Raw genomic sequence first — 12,924 nt, 5'->3', positions numbered from 1 at the left:
CAGAAAACAAATATACAATAAAGAAGACTAACATAGCCAAAAGTTGGTTCTTTGAAATGGGTCCAGAAAATGATAAAACACACACACAAAACAAATTTAGGATTGAGTAGGGGGACAATTTAAAGATACAGCATACATATAAAAATAGTAAGAGAATAACATGGCTGGCTTATACCTATAATATTAAAAACTTTCTTAAAACATCTAGAAAATATAATTAAACAAAACTGGATCAATGAAAACAGAAAATAATCTTTCCACAAAAGCAGACCCAGGCAGTTTATAGTTGAATTTTTATAAACTTTAAAGTAACAGATAAGATTAATCTTACACAAAATCTTCAAGATAATTGAAAACAATGGAACACTCTCCAATTTATAACACTAAAATAACCAGGATTCCAAAATTAAACTGAGACAGTAAAAGAACAGTAAATTACAGATCAATTGGCTCGTGAACCTAAGTGCAAAAACCAAACCAAAACAACCCAAAAAGCCAAAATATTGGCAGATTGAATCCAGGCAATATACATAAAAATATAATAGATTACATCAAAAGTTATATTCCAGGCATTCAAGGTTGGTTTAATGTTATAGATTCTATTAATGAATTCACTACATTAATGGTTCAAGAGGGGAAACAAGATGATAGTCTCAAAAGATGCAGAAAAATCACTTATTAGAATTCAAAATCCACTTATCACAAAAACCTTAAGAGAATTAGGAAGAAGAGGGATGGTTTCCCCAGATATTGCAATATGCATCTTTAATTTACAAAAATCTAATATTAATTGGCACTTCTCCCCATCCAAAATAACGCAAAGACCTTAGCACACTTTAATTTTCATTTACCCTCCCTGACTTATATGTGTGTTTAAATTTAAAATTAAATAAAAGGACTTTAAGTCTCTTGGGACTTTAGTCCCAGTTTTATACTCAACATTCGTATAGATTTATCTCCATTTTTGTTGATCTTTATTCTGCCCTACATTTCTAACCTTCCACTGGAGACCATCCTTTTTCTGCCTCTAGACAACTCTTACTGATTTCTTTAGTGAGAGTCTGCTGGGGATGAATTCTCTCAGATGTTTCCTGTAAATCTTTTTTTTTGACTTTTATTTTGGGAGGGTATTTTTGCTGAAATTCTAAGTTGACAGTTTTTTCCTTACAGCACTTTTAAGAACTCATTCAGCTGAATTTTGGCTTCTGTTGTTTCTGTTGAGAAATTTAACTTTCAGTTTTATTATTGCTCCTTAGAGGCTTCTCTAACATTTTTCTCCAGCTGCTTTTAGGATCTTCTTATTGTCTTTGCTTTGCAGTAGTTTTACGCTGATGCATCTAGTGTCTTCTTTTTGCCTCCCTTTGTCTAAGATTCCGAGGGCTTCTTGAACTGGTTGATTGATATCTTTCACATGTCTCGCAAAGTTCACAGCTTTCATTGCTTCAAGTATTACTGCCTTTCTTGGTCTATCTTGCCTCCTTCTGAGAATCCATTTTAACATAAATTAGGCTTTACACAATCCTCAATATCTTTCTTCCTGTCTTCTGCTTTTTTCTATCCTTTTGTCTCTTCATGCTTTATTCTGGATATTTTCTTCTAACTTAACTTTCAAGTCACAAATTCACTCTCCAGCTGTTTCCAATCTGTACTTAAATCCATCCAATGAGTAATTTATTATTTTTTTGTTTTATTATATTTTTCAGTGTTGGGATTTCCATTTGATTCTTTTTTATGTTTTCTAGTCCTCATCTGAAATTCTCCATTTTGACTTTCATTCCCTTGAGCAGGAGTACGGTTCTTTCCTTTTTTTTTCCCTGCTTTTTTCTCCCCAAATCCCCCCAGTACACAGTTGTATATTTTAGTTGTGGGTCCTTCTAGTTGTGGCATGTGGAACGCCGCTTCAACATGGCCTAATAGCGGTGCCATGTCCGTGCCCAGAATATGAATACTGGGCTGCCAAAGTGGAGCGCGCGAACTTAACCACTCGGCCATGGGGCCAGCCCCCAGGAGTACGGTTATTTCGAAGTCTGTGTCTGATAACCCCATTATTTGGATCTTTTATTATTCTGTAAAGGAAAAATGAGTGCTGAGGGCTGGGCTAGCTTCCCTGGGCCTCTGTTCTCCCCCAAATCCTGATTTGGTAATTCTTCACTATTTTGTTAGCTTTCTAGTTTTTTAAGCAACTTTAAAAAAAAAAAAACATTTGGTCCAATTCTAACACTGTCTTGGAGGAGGATTGATCTGAATTACTTAGTCTACCATTTCAGAAAGTGAAAGTCAGTAGATTTTTACTATTCTTACTATTCTGTTCCTTTGTTTTTACCTTCTGCATTTATTGCTTTTATAATTAAAAAAAAGCTCACATTTGAAAAATAAGGTAGCTCTATATGGTCTGACTGGTGTTCTAGTGCTTGAGATTCTGCGCTCTCACTGCAGTGGCCCAGGTTCACTTCCTGGTCAGAGAACCATACCACCCGTCTGTCGGTTGTCCTACTGTGGCAGCTGCATGTTGCTGTGATGCTGAAAGCTGTGCCACCAGTATTTCAAATGCCACCAGGGTCACCCATGGTGGACAGGTCTCAGCGGAGCTTCCAGACTAGACAGACTAGGAATAAGGACCAGGCCACCCACTTCCAAAAGAACTGGCCACAAAAACCCTGTGAAGAGCAGTGGAGCATTGGCTGATAGAGTGCCAGGACACGAGAGGATGGCGCAAAAAGACCCCGCGGGGTTCCCATCTGCCCTCTGCACGGTCGCTAGGAGTCAGAATCAACTCTACAGCACCACCGACAAATACGCTGTGACGTGGAAAGCGTTCTAAGGCAAGAAGTACAGAATAAGCCACAGAACAATATGGATACAACAATGTTAATACCAATATCTAACATTCATTGAATGCTTATTATGTACCAGGAGCTGTTCTAAGGGCTTTAGATGTATTGGCTAATTTACTTCTCAAAAGATTCCTAAGGGGGTATTAGCCTCATTTTATAGATGAGAAAACTGAGAGGTTAATGAACTTGCTTAAGGTCTCACATCTAGTATGTTACAGACTCAGGATTTGAATCCAGGCCATCTAATTCTAGAGCGCATGCTGTAAACTGCTGTATTCATTATACATGACATATAGCATACTCCCCTGCTCCCAAGTCGTGCAAATAGTATACCAAACCACTAACAATGGTTTCTTACAGACTTTAAAGATGAATGCACTTTTACTGTCTTATTCTGTATCTGTGCTATCCATTATGGTAGCCACTAGCCACACGTAAGTATTTAAACTTAAGTAAAATTAAATAAAAATAAAAATCAGTTCCTCAGTCTCAGTAGCTACATTTCCAGTGCATTCAATAGCCACAAGTGGCTAATGGCTACTTTATTGAACAGAGCAATATAAAACATTTCCATCATCACAGAAAGTTCTATTGGACGGTGTGCTTTCAGAGTTCAATAGTGTTTTAATTTTTTATAATAAATCTGTATTCATGATTTACTTTTGTAATTAAATAGGAAGGATCAATGATAGAAAAGGAAAACTATTTATTCAGAGCGGAAATCTTTTTGTCCCCTTATTAAGTGACCATACTGTTTTTTCTTCCACCCTCTGGAGTTGCTCAGAGGGTTTATTTCTCCTACCAATTGTCTCTTTGGCTATTTAAAAGTGACACAATGTGTAAATCAGTGAAAAGCTCATTAGAATAAAACCATGATGGGTTTCCTGGAAATGTAGTGGCATCTACATGGGGCTACATTTCTCCTGACTATTTGGAAGCATTAAAATGTGCATTGTTTTCAAGACATGTTAACCAAATCATGTGCATTTTAAAAAGGTTTTCTTGGAAGCATGCTGACAAAGTATTGATAATTTATTTTACTAAAGGTCAAGCTCATTGATTGTATGTTTCTGTGAATTTTAAAATTGCAAAATGGGAAAATTTGTTTAAAAAGTACCATTTCCACCTGTGGAATATATAAAGAATCATGGTACCTCTGGATTAGAAGGAATATCTTCGCTTATAGCGTTTCTTCTGTCTCATCTTCTGTCTTCCAACAAAGTAGGAACTGGCAATGTTTAGTCGGGACATGACTAAACTTCTAACAACTTGAGTTCTGTCCTATGGAATACAGAGTGGATTGATCTGGGTGGCTACAGGTACAGGACTAGAACCAGTAGGGGGAGAACCAGCTGAAAAATATTTTAACAATTTGAATTCCAGCAGTGGGATGAACTGACACACAATCTGATACGCTCCCTTCTCTGGCACCAAAAGAGTGCAGGCAGAATTTCAAAGGCCAGGGTGCTGGAAACAAGGCTAATAGGATGACCTTCTAACTGTTATATTCTCAGACCCTATGACTCGTCTTGCACTGTATACCCATGAGACTGTCACCAGTTGTACCTATCATTCAACTTAGGCTAAGTTATTGTCCAGTAATAAACAACATTCAATCAGTGGCTTTGTAATAACAAGGGTTTATTTCTCCATCCACATGGAGGTCAGCTCCATTGTAAGTTAGCAATAGCTCTGCTCCATGTTGTCTTCTTTTCAGGATCCAGGAGGGAGAATCAGCTCCTATCTGAGACATCACTGATCTTGTGGCAAAAAAAATAAATAAATATGGCTAAACCACACAATAACTTTGAAGCTTCAGCTCTCAAGTGTCACATATCCCTTCCACTTGAATGGACAAGGTAAGTCACATGGCAAAATCTGACATTAATGGGGTGGACACTGTAATCCTCCTAGAAGGATGGGCAGTATATACTTGAGAGCAATAATAAAACCCACCACACAAGTGAATGGAAAGGAGAAGTCAAATGTTAGCAGAAAACGAGTTGTGATGAAGGCACAGGTCGAGTGGAGTTGAATGTGAGGATTAATCCCTCCCTTTCTTCCTTTCTCTCATCCTTCCTCCTTCATTCTTTACTCTCAAATAGTGTATCCAATTCTAGATGCTGAAGTAGGTCTTGAGGATACAGAGGTAAGTAAAATGAATACTTGTCCTGGATGAAATCATAGTCTACTGCAGAAAAAACAAGTAAACATATATTATAACAAACTGTGTCAAGTGCTATAAAAGGGTGAATTCATAGTTCCCCAAGTGTACACAGGAAAGGCATCTAACCTAGAATTTTGGAGAGGGATGAGTGGCTTATAGAAAGCCTCTCAGAAAAGACCTTAATTTCAAACTGAGAGTACAAAAAAGAGCACATTCTAGATGGAGGGAGCAGCATATGTAAAAGTACAGATGTGGAGAGAGCAAGGCTCTATCTGGAGATGTATGACTAGACATATGTGGCTAGTGGCGACCATACTGGACAGCACTGATAGAGTTCAGTGTGGACGGAGCTGGACTTGAGAAAGGAAGACTGAAGAAGGGTGAAGACAAATGAGGCTTTGAATGATGACAGTGTGAGGAGAGGCATTGGCTATTCCACAAAGGGTCTTTAAGTGCTAATTTGGGATCAACCTACTATCTACTAAGTAGCCGTTGTGAGCATTGTGCGCAATAACGTCTGGTAGGAAACACCAATGGTGTAGAGAAAGGGGTGGTATTCATAGATTTTACATAGAGAGACTTCTTTGAAACACGGCAGATTGAACATAAGCACTTAGTTTTTATCTATCCTGAAACATCACTTAAAAGACACTAAAGGAATCCCAAAAGGAGAAAAAATCCTTCAAGAACAAGGAGCACAGGAGAACGGCCTACAACAACATGGCAGCTGGGAAGACTGTGTCAGTGATAACTGACTTAGCCACAATAAAGCGAACTCCGAAGTCAGCAGTAGGGAAGGTCAAGAAGTAACTCAACTTTTGTCCCAGAGCCCACAAAGTCTCTGTAACTGGTGGCACAAGGTACCCTTGGAGGTGGGGCTGAAGGTAGAGTTAAAATAGAACGAGTTGAAGGTTTAGTTTAAGATGAGAATAGAAGCTGCACCCCTTGTCTTCCTCAATCCCCTTCACCATTGCACACAGCCAGGCAGAAAACTGGAGGGTTATAGATTTGTTCTCTGGAGAGACTGAAAACAGAAGGTCTCTGGACTGGGGTAACACCAGGCGCAGTTGAAGGTAGGGGCACTGTTGTGAATGTAGGGTGATTAAGTGAATATTTATGTATCAAATATTGAGATCCCAGCCTTCCCTCCCACTGGCAGCCAGATTTATCCCTGCCCTTTCTGTAGATTCTGCTCATTCCAAGAGGAAGGACCAAAAGATAGCGACATTGAGGTACCCCAAGAAATGCTCCAGCCAAATTGTTATGGCTTGTTGGCTCACCCAGAACTTCCATTTGGTTCCTAAGTGTCCCACTTCTGTAGCAATTTTAGTTTGCTATCATTGTGCTGTTGTCGTGTTCTCTGAATGTCGATTTTTCATAGCCTCTTATTTTTTTCTTATCTCTGTGAGAATATTAATCATAATTTTCCCCAAGTTTTCATTTTCTTGAATATTGTGTTTCTTCCTACTAGTGTTGGGTTTGTGTGTTTTGGTTCCAGTCTGTCATATTAGAGACTTCCTCAATTGACTGACGTTTCTTAGCTGTCCATTCATGTTCATTTCCTAGAACACACAGCAAAAACACAGAAAGACGGAAAATGAGAAAGAAAAAAATAAGCTTAGAGGATAGTTTGTAAGACAAAACACCCAAATACCTCGAGTTCCAGAAAGGAAGAATCGAGACTTGGCAGCAGGGAAATCATCAAAGAAATAGCTTAAAGATGTCACAGAATAGAAGGAGGTGAATTTCCAGACCGAAAGGGCCTGCCCACTGCCTGCCCACAGGATCGAAATCGATCCAGGGCAAAGCACATTGTGAAATTTGAAAACACTAGAGAAAATGAAGATCCTTCAGGCTCCCAAAAGAAAAACATACAAACCCCAAAATGATCAGGAATCAAAGTGGCATCAGACTTTTCAACAGCAAGACTGAAAGAAGACAGTAGAAAATGCCCTCAGACTTCCAAGGGAAAATAATTTCTATCCACTAATTCAATTCCAAGTCTAACAAAAAACTATTATCAGGATAGAATAAAGACATTTTCAGACATGCAAAGTCTCGAAACTTGTACCGCCTCTGCATTTTTTCTTAGGATGATAGCAGAGTATGTGCTCCTTCAAAACTAGAGTAAACCAAGAAAGTGAATGACCTGGATCCTGGAAATGGGGGATTGAACAAAGTATAGACACAGAAGGCCTCCCCTTTTGGAGCAGGGTGAGGGCTGTGCAGCAGGCCTGGAGAGTAACCGTTCAGATTGCAGCAGGTAGGTCAATAGGCTCCTAAATCAATATCTCCAAGAGGGTAAAATTGATCCCTTAATGTGTTAAAATAGATTTATACATCCAGGGAAGAGTTTGTTGAGTTAGTATTAAGTACAAAGAAAGTGAAGCAAACAAACAAAAAGGCAATTATAAATGGAAGTGAAAACAAAACGTACGAGAAAGGAAAAGTACTCACAGTGTGCTGCGTGGATAGCTGTATTGATGGGAACACTTGATATTGATCTATAACCCAGATTCAGTGGAGCTGTATGTGCAGGAAACAAGAACTAACAGAGATTGGCAAACTTTTTCATAAAGCGCCAGGTAATAAATATTTAGGCTTTGTGGACCGTATAGCCTCTGTCACAGCTACTCGACTCTGCTGCTATGGCACCAAAGCGGCCACAGACAACACACAAACAAGTGGGCGTGGCTGTACTCCAACACCACTTTATTTCCAAAAACAGGCCGAGGGCCATTGTTTGCTGACCTCTGGACCAGAAACGTGTGTGTGGAGAGAAGGGGGTGAGGTGAAAGAGAACCAATCCTGCATATTTTGTAGGGGGGAGCCAAGAGTTAATGTCTGAAATTGAAAAAAAAAAAAAAAAACCCAAAGTAGTAATCTAAGTATATTTTTTCAAGATATGGAGATAAATACCATATGAAAATGGGAGTGGTGGAGGTGAGAGACTGCTATTTATGCTATGGGTACAAGCTTTGTAGAACTGTTTGTTTCTTTAACCCATGTGTTCGTGTAACTTGGGTAAAAATAGCTAAACTGAAAAATAAAAATAATGAAAATTAACGTGGGCAGCAAACCGTAGCTTATGCTTGCTTAGGTGATAAAGATGAGGTCACTGAGTGTATGTGGAGGAGGGGACATAGGACCCTGAAGCTCAGGCAGAGTTTTACTGTCTGCAGCTTCCTCCCCACCCCTAGGTGGGCACCCTGAGGCCCATGGACAGGGTGCATGCCTGCTCAGCAAGGATTTGTGACTGGCAAACTAGAAACATCTACACTTGTTAACTTCCTAGAGTCAGGCTTTCGTCAGCAGCTTTCAGGTCTGCGACCTGGCGTGGTGCTGTGGTGACGGGCACACGCCCAGTATGGCTGTCGCTTGTGGGTGGGGTGGGCATCTGTGGTCAAAAACCTCAGGAGTGTCTGGCCTGGGATGTTCTTCTGTTGCCACACACGGGTAGGCCTGTTGCCCAGCAGATTGGGGAGGTTCCTGCGGAGCAGGGGCAGGGTGTGGGGTGACCACCGAGCAGGGTTAGGTGGGAAGGCCCCGATGCAAGGTGATTGTGCTGGAGCCTCACCTGAGCCGGGCTCAGGCGGGAGTGACAGAAATGCTGAGGAGATTTATGGGTCTGAGGTACTCTTGAGGCCCTAAATCAAAGCAGAGGGCTCACAGCAAATTAATGAAGCTAATTTCTGACTGGAATTGTCGTTTGTGAATCATCGTGTCTGTGCTCATTAAATAAATTATCGGTGTCTTCCCAGGCTTATGGATGCATTATAAATGAGGGCTCTTCATAAATAATTTGTTTCTGCTTGTGTTTAAAGGTAGCTGGGATGAGGGGGGAGGAGGGGCGTGACCAGGGCTGGGGGGTGGGGTGGGGGGGGGGTTGGAGGCCAGAGCAGCTGAAAGAGGTGGCTGAGGTGGGAGAGGGGAGTGAGAGGTCAGACCTGAGGAGAGTGTGGTCAGACTCTGCCCTGGCCCCCGGGTCAGCAGGGTCCACCCCTGTACCCCGATGGCTCTGCCACTGAATTCAGTACATAAGAGTATATTAGGTCCTCCACATCTGCTGCCTGCCACCAAATGGGCGAAGACCTTCCTCAAGATGAGACTTAAGACCCCACACCCACCTCTTCCTGACCCCTGTCTCCCAGCTGTTGCTTCCAGCCCATTGGCAGCTAGGACCTGTGAGGTGAGGATACCCAGGGGCGAACTTGCTAATCCCAGGGGTCCTACGTTAGCTGCGAAAAGACGAGAGGAGTGGCCGAGGGTTGATGATGAGGAGGGAATGAAAAGTAAGTCAAAGCAAGGAGGGACGGGGGATAAGAAGCAGCCTCCCAAACTGGTTCTGGTCACAAGACAGGAAAAGTCTTTCAAGCAGGGGCCGTTACCACTGGGTATGTGGTGATGCGCGGACCTCACAGCAGGGAAGCCCTCCAGGGATGGAGAGCCAGGCAGGGAGCGGACGGGCACAGATGACGCTCTCTCACTTTGTTGCAGGTCTCCTCTCCTGCAGCCTCCTTCTTCTCTTGTCACTCTAATGGACATTCCAGTAGAAGGGGGACAATCCTAAAGACGAGGCGAGGGGCAGGGGCTGGGCAGATACCTCCGAAGTATGTTCTTCATAAGACAAGATCCTGAAATGGAGAAAGAGCCAAAAGAAGGAAAAGTGATTTGTCTACACGGTCTATAACAAAGACAAAATATGAAAATACATGACATGAGGGATACCTAATGGGAAGGAGGGAGGAAAAAGCCCCACAGCGCTTCCATCTCTGAGATGTACTGACAAGTATGGCAAGAGCACAGCAGCCCCTCAATTTGTCCTCTCAATGGATTTTGTGAACCCAGAGTGCTTGTTCCCATAAAAATAATGTGGTAAGTGGAGGATTGTTTCCTGGGGCAGGCTGCAAAAGACCAATGGTCCAATCATGGCCCACACAGCCAGCTGGTCCTCGGATGGCGAGTTGTCCCCAGGGGCCTAGAATTGGGGGGACTAAGGCTATCCTTGGAGAGGTGCCCAAGGGCCACAGGGGAGACCTGTATGGAAGCAGAGTTGGCAAAGAAGCTTCCTGAGCTGGTGGCTTGATGGAATATGTTGAACCTGTGTCTAGAAAATGACCCAGCAGTTAGGCAGGCTCCTGGTTAACAGGATGATCCCAAATGGAGAGGGGTGCACCCCAGTGCTGAGCAGTGCAGTGGGGGCTGGGGCTCTGCATCCCTGGCAGCCATCCCGTCTGCCTAGCAGCCAGTCGCCTGTTCCTGGGGCGCGTGTGTGTGGAGGGTGGTCATCATGTCCATAAAGCCTTCTTTGGACTTCCCACTTAACAAGCAAACTTTCAGTCATGTGGCCCCCGCATGAGGCTCTGCCCTGACCAGGTGTTCACAAGCATCTAACCATTTAACACATCGACATCTGGCAACTTTATGAGCCTCCGGAAATGTGGTTGGCATCCCCAAGTCAGACCCTCTCTAGGACCTGCCATTGGTGGGGTTTCTGAGCCCTCAGACCAGCTTGCCCTCATGGGCCCTCTGCAAACTTCTTCACACTTGAATACCCATAATCTCAGTAGCAGGGCTGTGTCCTGGGAGGGAGTGGAGGACAGGCCACAGAGTGTGGGGGGCAGAAGAAGGAAGAGTGAAAGGGTTTCTTTTCCTTTTCAGGGTGCAGGGCTGGTCTTGGTGGTGGCGCACTTTGCCACGCAGTCGCCTTCATTCACACCTGCATCTGCCCGTCCATGTTTACGGAGCACTTACTCTGTGCCAGGCACCACTGTGTGCTGGCGTGACCCCTGTGCTCACGGAGTTTACATCTGGATTGTGTCTATGGAGGAGCGTGTGAGTGTGTATGTGTGTGTGTGTGTGTGTCTCGGGATGTACAGAAAATAAGTAAACAAAAATAAGTAGGTCTGACAAATTAAAAATTGATGACTATTATGATGACTATTATGATGTGACAGAATGACAGTTTGGGTTTGGTCAGCAATGCTTCTCTGAAAGGAGACATTTAAGCATAGACTGAGTGAGCTGGTCAGGGGCGACCCAGGGGCAGAGAGTTCCAGGCAGAAGGAACAGCAAGTTCAGAGCCTGAAGGCAGAAGAAGCCGGAGTGCCGGAGATGCAGACAGGAGGCAGGCCAGAGGCGCTGGGGCCTGGGAATACAGGAGTAGGATTTGGCGAGGCTAGGGGAGATTTCCCTGGGTCTTCTGGTCCAGATCAGGAGTTAAGATTTTATTCTGCATGCAGTGGGAAGGGAATTCCATGACCTGATCTGCATTTTCTAAAGCTCCTCCAGCTGCTAAGTGGAGACTAGTCTGTAGGGGTTAGGGAGGAAATGAGGGGCAGAGTGAGAATGTTGTTGCATTGATCCTGGGGAGTGACTGAAATATCTCCCCTTGGATTTCCCTGTCTTTTCCAAATAAAACTTCCATTCTGTAAGCACTGGGCATCTCAGGTAAAGGTTCGAAGGAAGAAAGCAATCTCCTTGAACAAATTCTCCTTAGGGCTAGGCCATTAACCCACTCAGAGGCATTTGCCTCTTTAAAGGCTTGTTAACTGCAATGGATTTCTGATGGGTAGAATTTCAGGCGGGGAAGGGAAAGCTCTCGGGCCAACTGGGGGATACTTTGATGGGCGCTGACATTTACAGCAATGCTTCTCAAACTTCACTGTGTTAAGTGCAGACTCCTGGTCAGGAGGTCTGTGAAGGGCCTGAGAGTTTGCTTTTCTAACACATTCCCAGGAGATGCCAATGCTGCCAGTGCACCGACCACACTTTGAGTTGTAAGGTTTTAAAGCTCTTTGTTTCACACTTTAAAGAAAGCTCTGAGTATTAAGAATAGCTTTCTGGATATTCATTCATTCGTTTGTTCATTTGTTCTGAGGGGTATCAGAATATGTCACCCCAAAATATGCCACTTTGGCATGAGGATTATTTTGAGTTTTAGGCAATTGGAAGACAGACACAGAAAGATTTCTCTACCCTCCCTCTAGCCTCCTAAAAGCAGGGCATAAATTTCCCTTTGTGAAGGTGGCGTAAATTCTGTCTCTTCACTTCCCCTCTCCCCACCTTCCTGTACCAGGATGAGGAGAACGACCCTTATCACTGGAGACAGAGGGCCAGCTGAGATAAGTTTGCATAAACAAATCTCACTAAATAACCCTTATCTACCATTAGTGCCACCTATATATTTACCTTCCCACAATTTATCTCCCCTAAGAGCCCAAACCCCATTTCGTTTGTCTGGTCACCTCTCCACAGTTTATCATCCTCTGTTAAAATGGTATATAAACCCCTGAGTCTAATTGTTTCTTTAGGTTTTTTATTTCTTTCCTATGAAGCCCCTGTGCATGTGAAATATTAAAATCAAATAAAACTTGCATGCATTTCTTCTATTAATTTGTCTTTTGTCAGTTTAATTTGCAGTCTTCAGCTACAGGACCTAAGAGGGTAGAGGAAAAATTTTTTCCTCCCATACAGTTCATTCTTCAAATGTTTGTTGACTACTAGGGATCATCATATTTAAGGAGATGAAAGAGTTTTCTGAAGAGGTTGCCAAAACATATGTTTTTGTTGAGCCTTTGGAAAACCGGACACATCTGGATTCTGGTGTTCCTGATCCCATGCCAGTGGTGTGCTGGTGAATGTCTAAAACCATCTCTCTGAGAAAAAGGTCTTGATTTACAGCATTTATCAGCTTCTGTGATGTAAATCTTTCACAAAGGCTGACTTCCAGCTACCGACAGGACGCCACTTAACACAGACATAGATAATACCAGATGCATTGGATCCCCTCAAGAGCGAGAGAATTACCAAATAACTAGAAAGTGATGACCTTTTAGTATTTGATCCTTTTGTTTTTAATTTAATTTATTTCATTGTAAGTTTTGTAATTTAATTTTTAATAATGGCTGTGTTTAACAACTG

The 12,924-nt window shown here is 42.7% G+C and overlaps 1 long non-coding RNA gene across 1 annotated transcript; it reads right to left on the bottom strand.

Moving 5' to 3' along the window:
- Positions 1–280: 280 nt before the first annotated feature.
- LOC139041368 (uncharacterized) lies at positions 281–7,641 on the bottom strand. Its single transcript, XR_011496391.1, has 3 exons — positions 7,459–7,641; positions 6,282–6,563; positions 281–5,025 (listed from the first exon to the last, which is right to left on the bottom strand). It is a non-coding gene; the product is annotated as an uncharacterized lncRNA (long non-coding RNA).
- Positions 7,642–12,924: the final 5,283 nt, after the last annotated feature.

This window comes from Equus asinus, chromosome 21, assembly GCF_041296235.1.
Source record: "Equus asinus isolate D_3611 breed Donkey chromosome 21, EquAss-T2T_v2, whole genome shotgun sequence".
In the NCBI taxonomy this organism is placed as follows: domain Eukaryota; kingdom Metazoa; phylum Chordata; class Mammalia; order Perissodactyla; family Equidae; genus Equus; species Equus asinus.
Note: the sequence above shows the minus strand (reverse complement) of the source record. Positions and strands in the feature narration are given on the sequence as shown.